This window comes from Nylanderia fulva, unplaced genomic scaffold, assembly GCF_048542155.1.
Source record: "Nylanderia fulva isolate GAGA-0341 unplaced genomic scaffold, ASM4854215v1 Scaffold25, whole genome shotgun sequence".
Lineage (NCBI taxonomy): Eukaryota > Metazoa > Arthropoda > Insecta > Hymenoptera > Formicidae > Nylanderia > Nylanderia fulva.
The window spans coordinates 2,838,569-2,861,821 of NW_028190314.1; the positions used below are offsets into that span (position 1 = coordinate 2,838,569).

The 23,253-nt window shown below is 34.5% G+C and overlaps 1 protein-coding gene across 2 annotated transcripts in view; it reads left to right on the forward strand.

Annotated features, from left to right (window-relative positions):
* Positions 1-23,253, forward strand: part of LOC114940735 (terminal nucleotidyltransferase 5C) — a 113,075-nt gene that overhangs the window by 55,070 nt on the left and 34,752 nt on the right. Inside the window, exon 1 of one of the 2 annotated variants that reach the window (XM_029315486.2) lies at positions 2,838-3,516. The exons of the other annotated variant lie outside the window; for it this stretch is intronic. The gene's annotated coding sequence lies outside the window, so the exon portion shown is untranslated. Of the gene's footprint in view, positions 1-2,837; positions 3,517-23,253 lie in introns of those variants that run through there. 2 annotated transcript variants of the gene reach the window in all.

Here is a 23,253-nt window from a genome sequence, read left to right on the forward strand (position 1 = left end):
ACTTATATCTTCATATTTTTATATAGAAAGGAAAAATTTTTAAAGAAATGAAGACAATCGTTGCACTTTTAAAATTCACAAAAAGAAACTATAATCGTGTGCACGATATTTTAGACTCTATAATTTTGTTTCGAACAGTTTGGTGGTTTTTTAAAGATAACAAATATATTATAGATAGACAAGCCTTACATGATTTATCATCTGAATACGTCATACATTTATATCTCTATGTATAAAAATGAATTTAGGTAATAATAATTTCTTAGCAGTATACCATATTAAAAAAATATCAACTCAATATCATATCTAATCATCTTCAAGTTCGATATTATTTTCCACAGCTTTGTCGAGTCGTTGTTAAACAAAATAATAAACGACAATCCGATGGAAAATGCGATAACATAAAGTAGGACGATAGCTCGTGAAGCGCGGAAGGACGTATTTAGCGTTTGCTGCATTTAGTTTGCTGCTTCTAGAAACTCTTCGAAACAGCGAGTGCATTCCGAGGGAGCGCGAAATTGCTGCGGCAATACAAATGCGTATAGAATTGAGAAGAGACAATACTATTCGAGAATTGCAACAATTTCGAAGATAAAGAGCGCAAACAAGACCGCGTAACAAGTCCAAGTTGTCCTACTTATAGGCAGAAGTAATTGATCCGCTATTACGCAAGAACGGGAATAAGAACGTCGCAACATTGTCTCGCAGCAATATAATGCTCACTTCGTATCTAAGAATTATTTTAATACAGCAAGCCGTGTCGTAATCGCATTTGATTACCATCTGCGAAAAGGAGCTTTAAACTTTCAGGAATCTCGAAAGTTTCTTGTGCATTTCTCGACATAATTTCACGTTTCAAGATATATTTTTAGGAAAATTTTGGATCATATTGTAATTATTTATTATTTTAAGATTTGTTCCAACATATTTATCAGCAAATAATTTCTGTAGCATACATATATTAATATAATCTTTTTTTTTCATCTTTAGAAAAATTCTGTATAGGTTAATTATATGCAAAAAGAATTTGTAACATAATAATTCAAGCTGAATAATATCAAGGAATTTTTAATCGCTTTGAAATTATCGGTCAGGCAAGATTACGACTAGAAATTAAAAAAAAAAAGAAAGAAATACTAGATGTTGAGAGCGTCACCGGAAAATCTCGGAAGTCTCGGCGCAACGATCGATCGCGCAATACGCTACTTGCGCGTCTAACTCTCTCTTTCGGGCTCGATTCGCGCGGAGATCCCACGAGTGCGGCAGAAGCAGAAGGGAGTTCGCTTCGAGCGAGAGAAAGAAGAAAATTCGGCCATTGGAGAAAGAGAATCGAGGAAGGATAAAATGCGCGCGATGCTAGGATAGTGGAACGCGATGCGTAAGAAGAGAGCGACTCGTTGATGAGAGATTTATTATCATTCACCGACCGGTCGCGCGCGTTTCGCGTTCGCCGACTCTCTTTTACATATTTATCTTTTTTTGCCGGGTCGAGTCGTATTATAATTATATGCATACGACGGAGAGACCGGATCGAGCCGCGTTTACTACACTCGCCAACTAGGGATGCCGATTTTATTTTAAAAAATCGATTTTTCAGATCGATTCAGATTAAGAACCAGATCTAAAAAAATCGAGTCAGATAAGATTTAAAATTGATACGTGAGAAAAAAATTAATGACAGTAGCATGTATATAACGATAATAGTGTGCAACGATATGCTTGCGTTCATTTTTTTTTTCTACTTAAAATCTATAATTTACGTTACGTATATTATAGATTTTCAACACTGGCAATGTTATCAGAAACATGTCAAGATAGAGTAACCATAAATAAATTAAATTGGTGCGATAAAGCTGCAACGTCACAGAATATAAATGACAGTAAATGAAGTTTATGCCGTATATTTTTCGATTTTGTTAAAAACAAAAATTATGAAAAACCACTCCTCAATGTTTAAAGTCGACCAGACTGGCAATATTGCCAGTCTGGTCGACTTTAAACATTGAGGAGTGGTTTTTTATTAATTATTACTGGCAACCTTAAGGATTATTATTTATTAAAAATTATGAAGATATTTTTTTTTTAAATTAAAAATGCAATGGGTACTTTAATTGCCGTTTAAAAAACCGACATCCCTTTTAATCGGCATCCTTATCATAAAGATTTTTCAAAAAATTAAAAACGTAATGTGTACTTCAATAAAAATCGGCCTTTACGATTGTACTGCGATCTCCGAATCGACTTAAAAAAAAAATCAATATATCGTGACGCAAAAATCGCCGGTTGAAAATCAATTTTTAATCGGCATCCCTATTATAAAAAAATTTTTTTTTAAATTAAAAACGCAATGGGTACTTAATAAAAATCGATTTACGGTCTTTACGATTGTACTGCGATCTCCGAATCGACTTAAAAAAAATCAATATATCGTGACGCAAAAATCGCCGGTTGAAAATCAATTTTTAATCGGCATCCCTATTATAAAAAAATTTTTTTTTTTAATTAAAAACGCAATGGGTACTTAATAAAAATCGATTCACGGTCTTTACGATTGTACTGCGATCTCCGAATCGACTTAAAAAAAAAAAAAAAAATCAATATTTCGTGACGCAAAAATCGCCGTTTGAAAAATCGATTTTTGAATCGGCACCTCTATCGCAAACGCTGTGTGGGCACGCTCAGCATCACACCGCGGTGGCAATAGCGACGAGGACACTGACGGCGGCCGCGAGTCGCGATCGCTCAAAGTAGGGTGGGGCAGGTAGAGGGGGAGGGAGAGATTCGAGCCGTCAAAGTGATAGGGGGAGATGCGTGCGCGCTCGAGTCTTACGCGCCGCTCTGTCAGTGTCAGTTGGTCCGCCGCGGTGACTTGTGGCGTCTCGTTGACGTGTAAAACCTGTACCTCATCTTCTGATTGAAAAAAAAAGCGCGTATACACCACCCCTGTGTGCGACATCGAAACGTTCGTTTCTCTCGATCCCTTCGGCGAGGCCGCGAGAACCGGAGCGGCGGCTCGTGAACGGACGATCGAGGGAGAGGAAGCTCGGCTACTCGCGTTTGATAAGCTCTCTCTTCTATCTCCGGCTCCGAAACGGTCCGGTCTGCCCGGAGACGGGTGGCGAGTTAATACGGTTCATCTCTCGTGGAATTCTATCGGACGCAGACGCGAGAAAGTGTTTTCTGAATTCTCGACGTCGCGCGCGCGAGATTCGATTCTTGGTGACGTATACGAAATTCGGTCGAAGCAAAGTCCGTATCTCTGTTCCATCGAGTATATATATATATAGTAAACATCGAGGTATACAAATCGGCACGTGCAAGTGTGCTGGCTTCGGAATACGTATTCGCGATAAGAAGCCATTCACCGCAGCAAGAACTGTCGGACCGGATTATTACATGTAGTATCTGTTCGTGTTCCGTATATGACAGTACACTCCAAGCACTCCGAAAATCAGTGAAACGTGCCGTGACCTTAGTGTCCCGACGACAACAAGAAGAGGCAGGCTTGTACACATTGTAAGTACCGAACGCTACTAGAAATTACATTAATCTCCTTCGCCATATGTTAGCCCTTTGTCTCGTACATTCCTCCAGCATTCGGCGACAGCGATATAAAATCGGTGAAAAAAATTCGAACGGAGAAAACAAAGTTCATTCTTATCACGCGATATCGCTTTAATTCGAATCGGTGTTCAGAAAACTTCAAAACTTGACGAAGATTCACGTTGGCTTCGATCGAGTTGGGACTTGGTTGCATTTGCTGTGTAATTTTTAATCGTCGCCCGAGGCTCGAGCGAGTATTTATTCGATTTTTTCATCTCTTTCAGATCTAGGAAATAAAAACTCGATTTGCATCTCCGCGCAAGAGTTACGCGAATAGAACGATCGCGCTTTTTCTAGAATGTCGCGGTGCGCGTGCGCGCAAATGAGCGACCTTTCCCCGCATCTTTTCCTGTTCTTTCACCGAGTTCAAGCGGAACTTTTCGCGAAGGATTTTATGCGATGACACACATACACTTATCATTTTTTCAAAACACGCAGGGTAAATGCACCGATGACGAACGATCGATCGAGATGCAATTCGTGCTATTCTTCCCGATAATAATGGCGCGTGTTAAATACATAGGTAGTTACACTTGTATTTTAAATGTCAATCTCGATATTTAAATCTCGGTGGTGGTATTCATTTTAAATGGAAAATGCATTATTCATGCATGAATAATCTTGGAGAAAAGCATTGCACAACTGATAGATTTAATTTTAATAAATAATCTGATATATTGCCGTGTGTAATAATCGGATATCAAAATTATTGTCTTTTTTGCGAAAAGATTTATTTGCTTGTGATTTAACACAAGCAATATATGTGGAAATTCGATGTTTATTCACTGATCGATAATTATCGATTTGCTAGTGCATCAATTCGATATTGCGTACGAAATCAACTCGTTCTTCTTCGTTCTTCTGAGATAATTATAGGATGGCGGGTTCACTTTGCATAGTTCACTTTCACTTTGCAATTTAAATTACCTTATGATGTCTCTCGAACGCGGAACCAATTAGAATCCTTAAATTTTTAAAAAATAGAATAATGCATGAATATAATTATTTATATTCTCAATATATATACAAAGAAACTGTTACGTTAAATATTTTAAAAAATTATTATATAAATAGAATCTATATATATATATTCTGTATTTAATTATAAAACTTTATTGTTTAAGGTATTTAACTTTACTTTTTTGAATATAAATAATCCTGTTTATTTGAATATATTCTACAAAAGCCCAGCTGTATCTCATATATTTTATATACATATGAAATACTGTCTGCGATATTTACAAACAGTTTAGAAGACAATTTTTTAATATAATAATACGAAGAACACACTTAGTTCGGAGTGGGAAATATACACTTTATATATTCGCAATTTAAATGTTTAACAGAATAGGGAACAAGGAAATGGAATTCTAAGTACGAGGCGCTATATTGTCTCTTTATGATATTTCAAGAAATATTTCGCGGGAATAAAATGGCCAAGGTCGAGATATATCTTATAACACGCAACGAATCGACGGATCGCTGGCAAACGTAATCTATGTACGTTAATTCATCCGTTACATGCAATTGCACACGATATATTAAAGCTGCGCCGACTTGTTTACCGTGTCTTTAACGAGTATCCTCGGCGCAATATGGTGAAATAATTATTACGTCGCAGTGCGAGGACGTATCGCGATTACGCAAAACGGAGAGATTGAAAGCGCCGATTTATTTTCACGCAAAAGAAAATATCGAGGTGCCGCATACGATATATAGTATATTTATATTCATATATGCGGTTCGATATGTCTGCTCGCGACGTCGAAGGGAGGCCATATAATTTCGTCAAAATTTTGCCATCTCACGGTGTTTCAAAAAATATCCGGAAGAATCATTTCTCTCTAATAAATTTATGACATAAAACGCTAAGTGTATTTCGTGTAGGTTAAACAACTAATATATACTATATGTGTGTTTTCCTCACGTATAGGTACGGAAAATTCTGTGATTGTGATTAATAGCTAATCATTTCTAGATAAAATGACTAATTACAAACTGGCAAACAAGTTACAATCTCATCTCACAAACTTAGCATTAGCGCGAATCAAATTACACTTCCGTTTGTAATACATTATTTTTCTCTCTCTCTAGACGCGGTAGAGACGTTTTGTTGTCTCGAAAGAATCTTGATTTCCTGGTAGAATCGACTACCATTTTTACTTTATACTCCGATTGTTGGCAAACATCGTTAACGATCAAATAGAAGCCATTACGAAATTGATTTATATTGTTGTACGATGTATATATATATATATATATATATATTTTTTTTTTATATTATTTAGACAATGGAATATCCTGGGAAATAGTCGAAAATTGCTAGAATGCTGAAATAATATTTTTTAGAACAGAATAAGATGTCAAACTGTTGCATGACAAAGACATCAAGCCTGAAATCGAATAGAGGATTTTTTCTTTTTCTTTCAACGTTTGTTGCGAAGAATGTCGAGACTCGAAATAGCGCGAGCGAATTGTTGCGACAAAACAGCTGTATTCATGGCCTGTCGTTCCCTCGCCTCGTTGCGATTTACTCTTAATTGTTTTAACATTATTTGCACGAAGATAGATGGCATTGTGTCGATTTATGTCAACTGTTTGAGAAAAGTATCAAAAGAATCTTAAACAGCATTTGTCAAGACCTTTAAACACGCGTGGCGCGATGCAGCGCGTGTGTGCAAATAGCACGCGTCACATATCATTGATTACGTAGTCAACAGGTTGTTTCGCGCAAGAACAAAAGCTCGTTTAATTCAAGTGACGTATATTTATTTGCTAGCTCGCGCGTATAATGTGTGGTACCATATCATATCGGAGCTATGCGGCGCGCTCGCATCTCGAGATTACGGCATTGTGAAATCGCACTCGTATAATTAATTGTTGGCGCACCACCTGCGTAATTAATATTTGAACGAGTTAAAAATAGGCAAAAGTGAAAAATAATATCTTGGAACTTGTATCAAAATTATTTTACGTACAAAAGGGAAAGGGAAAGATAGATTCTTATAAATATATATATATATTCATGAAATATGTCGCATTTTTTTTATATTTATACACTACTGAAAAATGAATTTTCAAACGAGTGTGAGAATAAAATGAGTTTTCCTCTTTAACAAAAATATGATTTTTTAGTGATCGTGATTTTCTCAAAACAAATTTGATAATATTATGATAACTTTACCGCATACAGCTAATGTGTAAATAACTGCAAGTAGCTGTCGATGACCAATGTATAATATTGAAATATTTTCATTTCAATATATGCATTTTATCTGGGATCAACTCTCTGCGATCATACAGTTTATTTATCCGCTAAATATTGTACGTACAAATGTGACATATTTATACGTTGAACTTTATATTCTCACGCCGATATTACGCGTTACATCATATTTGTTTCAATCCAACGGGCATATATGTATATTTGACGAACGCGTCGCGTCCAGGGAACCGGCTTTATCCCAGTCATACTGTATTACGGTTCGTATTTAAAGAGCGATACGAGATAAGCAACGTGTTACGTGCGCGACAAGAGAGAGAGAGAGAGAGAGAGAGAGAGAGAGAGAGTGTGAGAGAAAGAGATACGAGATGTGCACGTGCATCGCAGAGCTCGTGTTATAATCTCGTCGTTGATTTTTCTGATCCCGCCTTTCACTCATCCAAGCACTTCCTCCTTTCTTCGCGAATCTTCTCGCGGAATCGCGATTATGATGCATTCCTGACGTTTTCTTGACCCTGCTTCTCACCCGAATTTCCGGTCGAAGATATCGCTTCTTTTTTCATGTATTTATTTTTTATTTTATTTATTTATAGAACGCGTTATCGCGTTCAAGATTCGTAAGATGCCTTTCGCTCGGTCGATCCAATTTCCGCATTTCGGTACGACATTTTCTCTCTCTTTTTTTTTCTTTCGTCGACGTAATGATGCGCCCGCATCGTGATTCAATGTAATCAATTTTTTTTCGTCGTCCTCAGGACAATAGATTGCCGTCAATTTGGAACGTGACGTGCTCGTCAATCGACCTGGGCATGGTAATCTTCGCACTTAAACGGCTCAATCCCGCCTTTCACTTCGTGAATACTTCCTCCTTTCTTCAGATTTTTCCATACCCTGCCATTCTCCGCCAGACAATTTTTTTTCGAATTTCCGGTTAGATACATTAATCGATTAAATTACGGCGCCGCCCATGTAAAGCAAATATATATAGCGTTTATTCATTATCCTTTCAAATTATAATGAACTTTATTTACTGCAGGAATCTGCTCTTAATGGCAAATATAATAGTTTTTGTTTGTGTCCGCGTTTCTGTTATGACACATTTGTGTGTTAATATCAAAAATATGTTTCCTTTAATTAACTATTCCTTCTGATTTTAAATTATTTATGCCCATAAACTTATCATCTGATTTCCATATATTACGCTAATTAATCCTACTTTAACGTAATTCTTTTTTCCTGGTCACATAATTTAATTCGATTACATTTCACGATTCTTAAGCATCTTTTGCGGGGAAAAAGGTATCTCTTTTTACATGAATTTTATCCTACATATCACAGATAATGTAAAGCGATTAAATAATCTTGATACGACAATAAACGCGAGTTTATTGCGATATTGAACTTTATATCCTTTCATGCATATCTTGTGCCTTTATCGGGTAAAAATTATTCGCACGCGACTCGCGTCACATTTATTTGCGAATCTTAAACGGAAGACGGAATTAATCGTAAATCCTGGAAAAGGAAATCAGCTGATGCTACTGACTCTTCTCCAAAATTATGTCGCTGAAACCTCCACTTCCCCGACCGTTTTATTCTATACGTACGCGCAAAGATCAAAAGGTTCGCCGTATTTTCACAGGTGAGACACCTTTACGATCGGCGTATTTTTACGCATACAATAAACGCGACGCAGCGTATTTATTTTTACATCCACGCCGTAAATTCGCGTAATTCGATTTTACGTTTGTGGCATATCGTTTTATTGCTGCACCGTCCGCAGCAACTCTTTTTTTTTCTCTCTCTTCGGGAATATTTATGCTTTTTTGTAACGCGCAACGATTATCTCTCGGAGAATGTTCATCGCTTCGCACCAGCTTTTTTTTCACGATATATTGACCCTAATCGCTGATCGAACTTCGATCTTTGCTTGGCGGACTTCGCGTTCGAATCCAACTCTGTATCGCTTTTGTATAAACGTGCATGACGCCTAGACACGTGACAGTTCTAACAATAAGAAAGATTGTAATCGCCGAACGTGTCGCGATGGCGCAAAACTAAAGAAATTCTTTCACACATGTGGTCCCAAGGTCGACCGAGTTAGAAGTAGTTCGTCGCGATTTTTGCAGAAAGATATGAAATCCGTCGAATTGATTGGCAGAGAGGAAGAGAAGAGGCGAGAAATCTAGGACATCTCTCTGTACGCGTCATTACGAATCGCGTTCCTCGCCTGGTGCCGAGATTCAGTGGCCGTATAGTAGTAAGATCTCGCGTTTCTCTTATTCATAATTCCAACGTCCATTATTCATCATTATTAATAGATCACCCATGCGTTCTCCGCGCGAGACTCAGAAAAGAGTTATGCGCGCGTAACCTTTCTCCTGCATATTGAGCTTAATAAATCCGACACTGCGGGTAAGCGACACAATGTGCGACCGACACGCAGCCGACACATGTGCCAGAACGTTCCAGAACGATTATATTAACGCCAAACAATGGTACGAGAGAGAGAAAAAGAGAGACGTTCGTTTGATCAAGCGCGTATATTGACGTAGGCGTGATAAGTTATGTTTCTCGAAAATATCAGACATGATACTGCGTTGTGCAACGGATCTATTTGCAACACGTGTCGCGAGGCCGTGGCTGGATGTCATCGCATTTTTATTATCCTCCCTCTCTCTCTGACAATCCCTTTCGATATCTGAATCCGCGAATTCCGCGCGTGCACCGCTTTGAGAATTAAAGGAGCAAATATGTGTACAGAGATAGCGTAGACTCTTCAGTATATGCATAATCTTCTTTACAAGATCTCGAATAAGTATTTCATCGCGATTTTAAATTAATTTAAATATATAGTTTGTAATGTGAGATTTAAAATTTGAAATCGTACACTCGGAACAAAATTTATTGAACTCGAATAAATATTTATTTCAGTACTGTCTATAAAAAATTATTTATTTGAAAATTTATTTACTATAAGAAAATCCTTATCAAAATAGATAAATATATATTTGTTTTAAATAAATCATTTATTATATAGGCAGGATTGAAATAAATATTTATTTATTTAATAATATTCTTTTCAGTGTAGAGAAAAAAATTGTTTTGCTGACAAAAGAACTGTTAGCTTATATCTTGAAAAAAATTTTGCCGTTTTTTGCAGTTGTAATATATTTACGAATACAATGGATATAAATAGAGCTTGTGAGAAAATATTAAATAAAATTCAAACTAATATCTGGATGATGTTGCCATAAATTTTAGGTGTGCATGATTTACAGATTATGATTAAAATGAACAATTCCGGAAACTTCGCACATGTATTAATTCTAACTCGCAATCTCTTGTCGTCTTCACATCGTTCAATCGTTCCCCTTCCTAGATTGTGTTTACATTTTATTTCGATAATCTGCTGTCAAGCAACTTGTTATACCTACACGATGTATTCAAGTTGTCCAAGGTTAAGTTTTGGAATTCGTATAATCGAACAGTTGGATGAGGCAACGGCTATTACATACTTAATGCGTAGTGTTTGATGAAAATTTATGCGAAACCTTTAATATATAGCATCCAGTTATATATGCATGTGTGGGTATATTCGTATAGACACAAAATATTTTCTAAATAATCGAATGGAATGTAGTATAGATAGCTTCATTATTTCCAAAATTATTGATCCAATCTATTAAAATGTTAATTTATTAAATGTTTATTACAATAAAATGCGGACTAACCAGAAACGAAAATCTCTATCAAGATCGTTGAGAATTCTCTTAAAATCTGAATTTGCTAAAAATAATAGTTTTTTTAATATCGATTAGTTGAATCAGTTAAGATCGTAAAATACGTCTGATACATATATATAAATTATATATATCGGACGTATTTTACGATCTTAACTGATTCAACTAATCGATATTAAAATAGCTATTATTTTTGGCAAATTCAGATTTTAAGAGAATTCTCAACGATCTTGATAGAGATTTTCGTTTCTGGTTAGTCTGCATTTGTAATAAACATTTAATAAATTAACATTTTAATAGATTGGATCAATAATTTTGAAAATAATCCATATTTATCTATTTTGAAAAGGATTTTCTTATAGTAAATAAATTTTCAAATAAATGATTTTTTATAGACAGTACTGAAATAAATATTTATTCGAGTTCAATAAATTTTGTTCAGAGTGTACGATTTCAAATTTTAAATCTCACATTACAAACTATATATTTAAATTAACTTAAAACCGCGTGGTTTGCCTGCAAGGGTTAATTTCTTTCTAGGTCGTTTCGGTATGCGAGATATATGAATATTGTACTCGCTACTGTATTTATCACGATTAGCCCACGTTCGTATTGTTGCAAAACCGGCGCGCGTCTTCCTTGACATTAAAATGTGCACTTATGTGCGTTCCATCGTCAAAGCGTAATATCTCCGCGCCCACCATTCTCTTTCTTCTTTCCTGATCATCCTTTATTCGCTCTTCTATCTTTCTTCTTCCCTTTTAACGCTTGTAATCGCTGTATAATGTACGACGGCGGCAAGTCAAGTGCGCCTTTTGTTCGCGAGGTTTGTGTTATGAGAAATCGCGCCGTTATTTACGTCATTATGCACGTTGCACGTATTATGCGGCAAATAAATATAATAAGCGTATATTTGCAGCTTTAAATATACATTCTTAAATTTTCAACAGGAATAAAAGTCAAAATAAACAACATTGTATTTATAAGCTATTATTGGGGCACTTGTTAAGTGAGTCTTATACTTAACAAAGACATATATTTGATCAATACAAAGTTACGAATGTTTGTCTACTTTTCTATTCTTTCGCTATTCGAGTCTGCGCTCTCTCGCAATACTTTTCCCTTGATTACGTGTGAGTCTGCATAAATTGATTCGCATTGATTTCTCATTCTTACGTTAGTTGATCGAGTGTTTCATTAGCACAAATACGCCGCGCGTTTCAAAAGTTACGTGTTATAAATTTATCGAAATATATGATTTTTGTAAAATAATATGCTTTTTTGCCGTTTTATGGTCAAACAATTTGCTACACTTATTTTACAATTTTATTATTTTTAAATTTCTTTTTACAAGTTTTTTTAAGATTAATCTAAAGATTAATTTGCGCGAAGCATTTAATCAGTTGTATAGTAAAAATTTGTAAAGACAATTTTAATTAATTTTCCATTGAGGAAGAATACTTATTATAGGTTGGTTTTAATGATCGATTCTCCCGATAATATTCTGAGTATATTTATCATTGATATTTATCGAAGCTTGTTTTGATGCATCGCTTGCCGATACATACGATGCTGTATATTGCGATATTTTCTTTATCTTTTCCATGCGATCGAATATTATTAATGGAGCGAGGTATACATTTTGCATACTTCTTGTTTACAAGCGCGTTTTTCTTTCAGTGTCGTAATATTGCGTTTAATGTATCGCTCTCTTTTTTTTATCTTTTATGATTAAACGTGTTCGCTGTCTATTAGATCAAATACGACTACCATTATAATACATATACACATATTGAACAGGTGAATATCATTACATATATTTCCTATCAATTTGTATTTATCACTCGTGCAAATAAAAATAGCACACATTTGTATTCTTTTTCCGTTGACTTCTTTTATTTCCTTTTTACTCGCTTGCTTAAATCGACTGTCTTCTTGTTTTATATCCGTTTTATATTTTCTATAATCTGTCTGTTATTTTTTATTAGGTACTGTTTCTTGTTATTTTTTATTACTAAAGAATTTACTTTTCAATCCCTTTTTTCTTAGTACATCAATACACTAAATCGGCACTTTTATGTTACTTGAATAAAATAAGATACCTTCATAACCGTTTCGGACAAAACAGTTTGACAAATTGTACAAATATTGGAATTAAAAGTTTAGATGATAATTAAAATATATAGTTACAGCTACGGTCTTGTAATTATTCTTTGACATTAGAATTATTTTAAATTTACACTGATATCTGAACGGTTTATTTAATTATTCAAATAGTTAATTTAATTTGCATTTATAGGAATCCCATCATTCAAAGATATAGAAATATGCATTTTCTTATGAAAAAGATAATACATCTCTAAGCTTACATCATTTTTAACGCAATTATTAGAAGAATAAAATTATCAGGAAAAAAATGGAAAATGTATATTACGCAACATTAACGCGGTATATTAAGTATATCTCTATAGTTGATCGAAATAGCACACAGTTCGGAAATAATTACGATAGATAAACAGAGTTATTGTAATATCGAATCTATTTTTTGCCAATTAAAATGAATACATCCGCGCATATATCACATGCAGGTTTGTTTTGCGAAATTACAGATGATCATCTTAGCTAATTTTATTATAATAATCGAGCTCATTTAGACGCCGTGTTATTATACGATAAAGCTATTAAATCCTGGCTCAAAGATTAGATGTTTTTGCATCTTTATTTAACTCGGCCTTTGCATTTGTACATCCCACGCGCGAAATCCAATTCTATTCGAAATGTAATATTACGTACAAATTTTGTTTTAACATAATAATAACTATTATACATTATGGTATTAATTAACTTTGAAACGTGCCATCATTTTGCTGGATTCTCAACGTATCACAGTTCAATATTATAATCTTCCAAAATTAAGTAAGACTTCATGAATAAGATATATATTTTATGAAAAAAAAACATCAATAAAATATATTTTATTATTAATAACATTTGATTATTTTTAATTTGGAAAAGAAGTTAAATATTAATGTTAAAAGTTGCAATTAAATTGTGAAAACAGTACTACTACGGATGCACTGATGAAAAATTCAAAGCCGCATTTCTAGCACAGAAGGTTAATTTCAAATCTCGCTCTCTTTCCTTTACTCATTTCACTTGGCTTACTCTCTTAAATTATGACATCAACCAAGTTTTCTGATTACCAGGAAGTAGTTGGTCTTACATGCGATGATATGCTTCCGCTTGAAAGACGCAAGTTTTTTTTATTCTGATCAAAATTTATTTAATTGTATATTTTTATTCAACGATAAGCAGTATAATTGGATTATTGTTAGCATCTCTTTCACGAATTTTTTTTTTTTTACATTAATAAAATTTGTGAAAAAACTTACTAATTGTATCGACCCAATTTGAGAAACAAATATAATATAAAATTAACACAATCAGTTTCGGAAAACATTTTTTGGAGAATCAATCAATAGTAATAAAAAATTGTGAAAAAATCTTTCAAACAATTCTTATTTCGATGTGTTGCTTCATATACAGACTCTGTCACATTTATCATATAATTATGTTATAATTGCTGAAATAATTTTAAAATGTCAAAGCTTAGTTAAAAACGAAAAATGTCTAAAATTAGCAAATCAAGTTGTCGAAGATCGCGTGTCGAAGCATATTTTAATTTTTATTATAGATTATAATGTAATTAATCCAATGCAAAATTAATACCTACTCAAAACATCACATACCAATGCTCAAGCTCGTATGACAATAAAAACAATGATAAATTATTAAATTAAGGCCATGTGTAACGAGCAATACGATATTATTTTATTATTGAGAAGAAAATTCTTAATTTGAAATAATATCATTTGGAGTAATGTATAAGTGTTACTCCAAGTTTTTATTAATAATTCTAATATATTTTATGAATAACCGGACGAATCATTCTGCTTCTAATTGGGTTCTTACTTTGTTGAACTATTTTAATGGTCTCAATTCATTGTAAATATATTTTGCGTTTTAACTATGACTCAACTATATAACTTATATTGACTATGTATTGCGGATTTTTTATTAGAATTTTATGTATTTATTTATTATTGGTATTTATTATCACTATTTTTTTGCGCACTGAAGAGGAGCAAGTAGAGCTCGAAACGTTTGTATAATTATTATTTCAAATTAAGAATTTTCTTCTCAATAATAAAATAATATCGTATTGCTCGTTACACATGGCCTTAATTTAATAATTTATCATTGTTTTAATTAATCCAAGTATGTAAACACAATATTATATTACAAGCTGTTAAAAAAACATCTATTTTAAGATAATTAATACAGATACTGCATGATATATCGATGAATATACACGCAAATTTGTATCTACCCGAATAAATACGAATTAATTAATTTAAATATTTCGCACTTAAGATTTATCACAGTAGATTTAAGATATTAATGTCTTTTGTCTTGAAATATCATTTCTCCTGCATGCGAGACAGGACACCCTGTATATTTGGGGCGGCTATGTCGAAGTAAGATGTATTGTATAAGCATGCACATGCACCGACGCGACGTTCAAAACAGGTGACGGCCGTCTAAGGTAAAGGTGCATAATTAATGTCCATCTAAATACGGCGACCGAGGCGAGGCGAAAGACTTACCTCGACTCGGCACGACTTCGTCATGCGCGGCCAATTAGAGGCCGTCGAATGTTGGGCGCGGCGAAAAATTAAACGGCCCCGAAAGCGGTCAGGCTGAATTGCATTATCGCAAGATTATCTCTCTTTCGTCCTCTCACCGGCCCTGTCACTTTGCACCTTCCTGCATATATCCTCTTTCTCGATCGTCTCTCCAGCACCCGGCCTTGGTGGCCCGATACTTATATTTTTCTTTACCGTCGCGCAGTTTCGCCATCGATCGCGATCACGTGTCTCACGTATGTATCTCGTCCGTGTTGTGTGTGCATTTCTTTTTTTTTTCCTTCCTTTCTGCAATGCAGAATTGGAGCGTGCAACATCGTTCTGTCGATAGGAAATCCTAGATCGTACGGTATTACGTAGAAAGTAGAAATAAGGATGTGTTCTCTCTAACGCGAAGTTGAAACCGACTTTCCCTTATATGCGAACTAAGTACGCGCGCCAAGTTCTTTCAAGTAACAACGATCGTAGATAATAAAATCCTATTTTTCTCAAGCACAGTTTCTAGTGCTAAAAGATTGCAATTTAGTTAGCAGGAAATATATCGTGAAATGTCGAATGTTTTGCTGATTTTTTCTAGATAGAGAATACAGATATTTTCATTTACGATAAAATTGATTTTAACAAGAAATGGTTAATTAAAAAATGATAATAATTCAATCGATCAACTCTGGCAAATAAGTAATTTTATTGAATATTCACAACGTTTCGGCCTTTATCGAGTGCTAAATGGTTAATTACTTCTGAATGTCAGATATACATATAAAATATAAAATGTTTATAATATGAAATATATTTCATAAAATTCTCATTTTTTTTTCTTACAAGATAATATTTCATAAGACGTGAAATCAGAATTATAAGTATAATTACTTGAAATTCATCAGTTACTTTATATCTTATGTAGCTCGTAAAGTATAATGTTATACCGAAAGCGCATTAACGATTTCGAAATATTTACTATTCGATCATTAGTTACAAATGAATATAATAGAATGATTGGCAAAAAAAATATTACGATGTGCAGAGATTGCGAGAACCGCACGATGCATAGATGATAAAAGCGGGTAAGTTGCAAGCTTACTATCACAAATTACATTCGTCTAACCGTTAATGACGTTCAATACTGTGCACGATGGCTCGTGTAACTTCGTTACAAGATCTATAGAGAAGTGGAACATTGCGAGCTGATCGATAAATGAATACACGAGATATATACGAGGAGCGGCTGAATGCACCGATCAGCTCTTGCTTCTCAGCATCATCGCGATTTAATGCGAGAACGCTCTAGTTTAACCCTGCAAAAGGAATGCGGCTAGATTTCAAGGTTCGTACCAGGACGTGATATGCACGTGGAAAACTGCGCGAGAGGTGAGCAATAACCGATCTCGAACCGTTGTGATTGGTAAATCGGGTGCGTGAGCGATCCAGCTTTGCATATTGCATTTTCTTCTCGGTGTCGCGTGGTTACTTTTTTTCTTACTCTTCATTCCTCGCCACGCTATCACGCGACGTGACTAAGACTTTTTTTCCTTCTCAGTTTTGACCCACAAAGATAACATATATTTTTTTCACGTAGCTTTTCTTTTATCAGACAACAGATGTTATTAATTTCCTTGTAACATTTTTTTAAGCTTACTATAGAAATTAAGTTGAAAAAGTGTTCAAAAGTGAATTTTTCCAAATTGTTTGATACTAAATAATTTTTATATAATTATATATTTTCTTTTTCATGGAAATTTTTTTCTATAATATTTCTCTCCGGAAAAAATTGATAAAATACATACATGCATGTCATCGTGAGCGATGAAGAGCAATTTTTCTATACGGTCCTCAGAAATTTCCCGGGGCGTTTGTTTTTGCCGCTGTGTCCCTTTCGGCGATATTTTGGCGCGTTTATTTCGCAAGCGTCGCTTACGTCATCGGGATCGTGCTCCCTTAGCTGTTGAAATCCGGCGCGGCGCGAAATCGCTCGGGCATCTCTCGATCGGTCGAAACGTCATCAGCTGGCCGCGAAAGCTCTCCGCGCGCGAAGAAAAGCGCCAGCGTGACTCGAAAGAAGGAGAGCCGCGCCTCAATCAAGGCTCTCGCGTTTTCTTATCGAGGTGGCGGCGCGCGCTAAATACCCTGTCCCACATCAACGTCAACACGAGGTCGCATAATCCACTGGCAACACTTAACTTATAGTAACACGTGTAAAAGTCGCGCAATTTATACGAAATCCGATTACGCAAGCGCCTTTCTCCCCGAAATAATGCTTTCGCGATATTGAAGCAATAGCTTAAAGACGAAAGAGAGTGAGAAGGGGAAATATTTTTTTTCATATCAGTTTCAAAATTTGCTAAAAACCCAGATATAAATATTGTTCAGACAGAAATGTCAAACAAAAGTTTATCTATTCCTCTACCAATTATAAATTATTAAATCGAATTATTAAATAAACCCTTGCAGTTACTAATGTTGAAGAATTGTAATTAAATTTGGTCTAGTTGCTATTAAAATGATTTATAATACAAATAAAATTATTAATTTAATAAACTGAACTAAAAAAATTGCTCTTCCCATATAAATTATAGAATATAACTACTCTAACAAATAATTGACTCCGATAATAATCTCACAATAAATCAAACTTCTCACGCGGAAGTTTAGGAATTGAATACTCATATCGTATTCCCGCTTGATTGAGAAACATAATTGATACATTGTAAAGAGTTTATCTTTTTACCTTCTCGAATTCACATTACGGTTTGATAAAATCGCAATTGTATATTTTAATGGTATCATAATCTATATCTGTTTCGGTTATCGTATCATACGAAGTTTGACGTCAATATCGACGTAAAACAATGATATCATTCTTATTGATTCTATTTTTATAGCAAACTAATCAACGTGCTCTATTCTTTTATTATACATGTGCGGCGCGAAACTTCATCTATCAATGTCTTGTTTATCAGTATAACGGGTCGAGTGCTTCCTTAACGTCGAAACTTTCTTAACGTCGATGTCAGGTACTTGATACCTGTCATGTGTTTCGTGGATCAGAGGTCGACTGGCCCTTCTCGTTCACATTTAAACATCATATAAATCAATATACAGATTTTAACAATTTACATATTAGAGCAAAGTTTATTATGATAGATAAATTTTAAATATCATGTTTGCTTGTGTTATTTGTCTGCATGTCCCGATTTTCTCGTTTAAAAATAGATTTAACATATAAATGTCTAATTAACGATTTATGTTTTATCAATAAATGAAACTGAACAAATAAAATACGATATTCCATTCATTTATACTAGATCTGCAAGCTTGATAACAAATTCGTTATTTAAAGCTCATCATTTTATATGAATTTGTTTTTAGTGCAAGTTTATTTATTAACTGCATTGTGATCATAAACGAGTTTGTAAAATATCGGAATTGTAAATATAATGCAAATTGCTTGTTTTTTGTTTTTAAACGACATTGTTTTGCTTGAAAAGTTTATTGCGTGACAAAATTGTTTAACTTGTTTCACATTTTATCTTGACATTGCGAAAATTTTGAAAAATCTATACGGAATTCTTTCTCTTGCTTATCCACAGTCTTTCTCCCGCAATCGATTCGATTGCATTTGCATGGATATTTATTTCTATTTTTATACGCTTCTATTTATTCGCTCGTTATATGAACATAGCGATTGAAATTGTATCGTGAGACGGTGAGAGTGAAATGATTTGCACATTCTCAACGACCGGGCTCTTGGAGAACGTCGAATCGTCGAGATCCATTTTCACTCTCGGTTGCTCAAGTGCGGTCGAGAATTCTAGGAACAAAGAAAATATCAGGTTCTTTCATTTTATCAAAAAATAATTAAACTGTTTAATTGGAAAAAATCAGAACAATCTAATATATTTATACCGAAATAGCCTTCTACCAAACAAAATATTAAATAGCAAAAATTGTATAAAAATTTTAATAAATTTTTAAAATTAAAATTATCGTTATCGAGTACAATTCAAAAATTACTTTGCTTCTCCATATGTAATTTAATTTGAGTGAAAATTAGTAAAGTAATATCAGACAAAGAAATGAATATAATTTTGTGTTTATATCGAATAAAAATTACACTGTAAAAAATATGTATAATTACAGAAATAATAATAAGTATACTTCATTTTTACAGTGTATATCGAAAGATATATTTCGATTTCGTGATCGATATAAAATGTGAGTATATAAAGAAGGAAACGTACTTTTCTTTATTTGTAACTGATTGTGTCGATACACTTTTCGCTATGAATTGAAATTCTTTCTATCGTATCTCTTACTTCGTCTCGTGTGTTTCGTTGTATGTTATGTGTGTGTAGTCGCAGAGTTATATTTATCCACTCTCTCTCTCTCTAACTTTGTAACTTCTTCGATGTTGTTCAAAGTATCAGCCGGTGCTGCGTGAAGTGCCGTAATCTCGGCTCGCCATGCGACCGTGATAATAAATAAATGGCGACGACGCGATATAGGAGCGAAGAAATGGACCACGGGCGGACGAGAGAGATAAACTTCTCTCCGCACGCTTCCTCGATATTGTTTCGAGCGGATTTGTAGGCGGGAGCCCACTCGCGCGCGCGCGTCCGCAAATAAGTCTGTCGTTGCCTATTACAGATACGCGATTACGTCCAACATTATGTAGTAAGCCGTTGCGCGAAAAGTTTTGCTCCTCGACGCGTTATATAACGAGTTTATCCTGTTAGTGACGCGACAGATTGGCGCTACAGCTGCAGCGTTATAACATTGTTGTCTTCTCATGCATTATTTAAAGACTCATCTGTAATTTGCAGATGTGGAGGCGTCGAAGATTTCGATAGCCAACGACAACTAATAATCGCGACAGACTTTATAGTCTTGCAAATGTCTATAAATCTGTTTTGATATTTTTTTTTTCTTTTTCTCTGTAACAGAGATCTAGCAAGATCACTAGCGGATCCGGAGGGTTAAACCGCTTTTGTAAATTAAAAAAAAATATTGTTGAGTCTTGAGTGAAAGCTAAGCATGAAACAAAAAATATTAATTAAATAATTTTGCAAAAACCCTTCCCATAATCGATGTCAGGATCCGCTAGTGAGAGCAAGATTGACAATAAATTCGTGCTCCTTTTAAAGCTCATCACCGCAAACGTGAGAATACAGTTTCACTGTGATTGTGAGACGGATATTGTTCTCCACTTCACACTCTCGTTTGCAGGTGAACCTAGTCGTCGAGTGTTGATGTCTGCGTGCGCGTTACTCATTAACTTCTCTTATGAGTCAACGAGACTCGAAAAGCTATTAACCTCTCGTGAAGATGTACAACGTAAATGTCAAATCTCGTGAAAATTATTACGTGACTGTCGTGATAAATGTAACATTAATGAGTGCAAGTCGATTTATTTAATTATTTTATTGGTTTGTTTTAAATACTTTTATATGGAAAATATTCAAATATTTATTTAATGCTAATGTAACATACAGTAATTTAGTAAAAATTTTATTCTTCACATTTTATTTTTTTCTGCCAATGATTAAAATATATTTCCATATAAATTAAACTAGTCATTTATTTTTGATTGATTATTTTATGTTTCGCTTATAAATTCTTGTATAAAGAAAATATTGGTATTATAAATTCTTACAAGAAATGTATTGATATAAATATATGTGGGATCCGCGAAAAAGAATCGGGCCTTCGGGTGACTAGACCGGGACTCGAACCCGGAACCTTCCGCTTGCCGGGCGACTGCTCTAACCATTAAGCTACCTAGGCCCTCTGCCTAACCTTCTCACATCACCCACTTACGCGTTATGGAGGAGTCCCGATACTACATTCGGCCGTCCTGAATTGACATTCGCCCTCGAATGTCGCCACGCGCTAGTGCCACTGGTTCTTGGGCCTTTTTCCCACCCCCAGCCAACACCCGCAATAACTCGTTTTGCCTCGTGTAGACCGAATCCTGCCTCCATCCCGGACGAGCCCCCAAATGTGGGATCCGCGAAAAAGAATCGGGCTTTCGGGTGACTAGACCGGGACTCGAACCCGGAACCTTCCGCATGCCGGGCGACTGCTCTAACCATTAAGCTACCTAGGCCCTCTGCCTAACCTTCTCGCATCACCCACTTACGCGTTATGGAGGAGTCCCGATACTACATATATTATGCTGTTTATTAAAAATTGTATAACAAAACATCTTACAATAGTTTATATGAATTTGTGGGGCGGCAAAAATTTTTGTACCATTTATTGCTAATAAAAATAAATGCTCTACTATTTATATTAAATAAACAAAATAGTAGCATTTAATCATAACTTCTCGCTCTTCATCTGACAAAGCAAACGTAACATAACATAACACAAACCTATCCTATTAGATGCGAAATTTTCGGAAACATGAAAGGGCTCGTGATATTATTTAACACTTTCACTACCAATGTATCAATGGTGACAAAAACGGTGGTTGTGCAAACGCTAAACGACGGTGAAAGTGTTAAGCAATTTTGCAGACATTTCTTAATTCCGTTTAAACATAAATAATTGTCGTTTCTTGCTTTTTCGACATCTATAATTTTACAATCATGATTTACGAAATGATTTTATAAAAACTTGGATTTATTTTATTATATCGGATTATAAAACTATGTATTTGAATTTTATCATAGTTCACGTAGAAATGGCTCACGATTAATTTTGGAAGAATATTTATTTTTACACCTTATAGCAAGAATACATAAACACGAAAAAATACCAATATGGAGGAATACTATGAAGAGAAATGCGCTGTCAGGTCAAATATATAAGAATACGAGCGCGTTTATTGCTCAACAAAAAACTTGAAATATTTCCCGTCTATGTAATATGTGCGTAGAAGAAAGCAGTAAAAAGGCTAGATAAGTCAATTATAGTCTTATCTTTTTTTGCATTGATATTGATGAGGTATGAACCTATAATAAATATTAATCTTCAAATCATCGTACTGGAATCAATTGTAGTTTTTATATGATTAAGTTACTTATTATTTTTATTAAGCTATACTAATATCTTTATTATTGCAATTGACATTTTCCATTTAATATATTTTATTTGTCACGTTTAATATATCATGTACATACATATACCTACATTTATATACCATACATTATATAATACATTCTATTTTACATATCATTCTTTGAACTATTTGCGCATCTCTTTCTTTGTAATGTTCGAAAAAGTATGGAATGCGAATAAAAGAGATTGCTGATTCACGATATATTTCCAATGCTGTTATGAAACGCTCAGGAATGTGATATTTTTTTCCCCGCAATTTTGCAAAATTTTACAGAGCGTATCCAGAAGCTTTTACACCGAAATATTGCATCATTGATGATGTTTTGATTTCGTTTTTATTCAAAAACTATAACCGAAACCGCAGTTTTTTTCTAAAATGTATATCAATTACGCGATGAAAGCGCGACTAGAGACATACAAATTTTGTTTAATCCTTAACTTTTATACGCTCTCAAGTTTTTGTTTTTATTAATAGAATGTAAAATTATAGGATTAAAAATGTTTTCCTTTCCCATAAAAATATGCGAAACATGCGTGATTAATTTTTCTAAATTTCTTAAATTTTAATGTGCTAAAAATTCTTGTATTTTATAAAATCTGAGATGCTATACATTGCCTCAGTATATCGTATGATAAAATATTGACAGTTAAAAATGAAATATGCACAAATTGTATCGAAAATGAAGAATCTCTTTGTCGAGAGAGACACGTTGAGAGAGGATCACTTCCTGGTTGCTATAGCGTTCGGTTTCTTTGTTTCGTTCGAGAGCGAAATCTCTTCACAAGGCGGGAAAAAGACAGAGGTCGGCGCGCATTCGAGCGCTCATCGCGTGAAAGTACGAGTCTAGTTTATCTGACCAACAAAGTTACAGTATTATGGCTGGCAACAGAGCGACCCAATACTTACCGCGAACGTGAC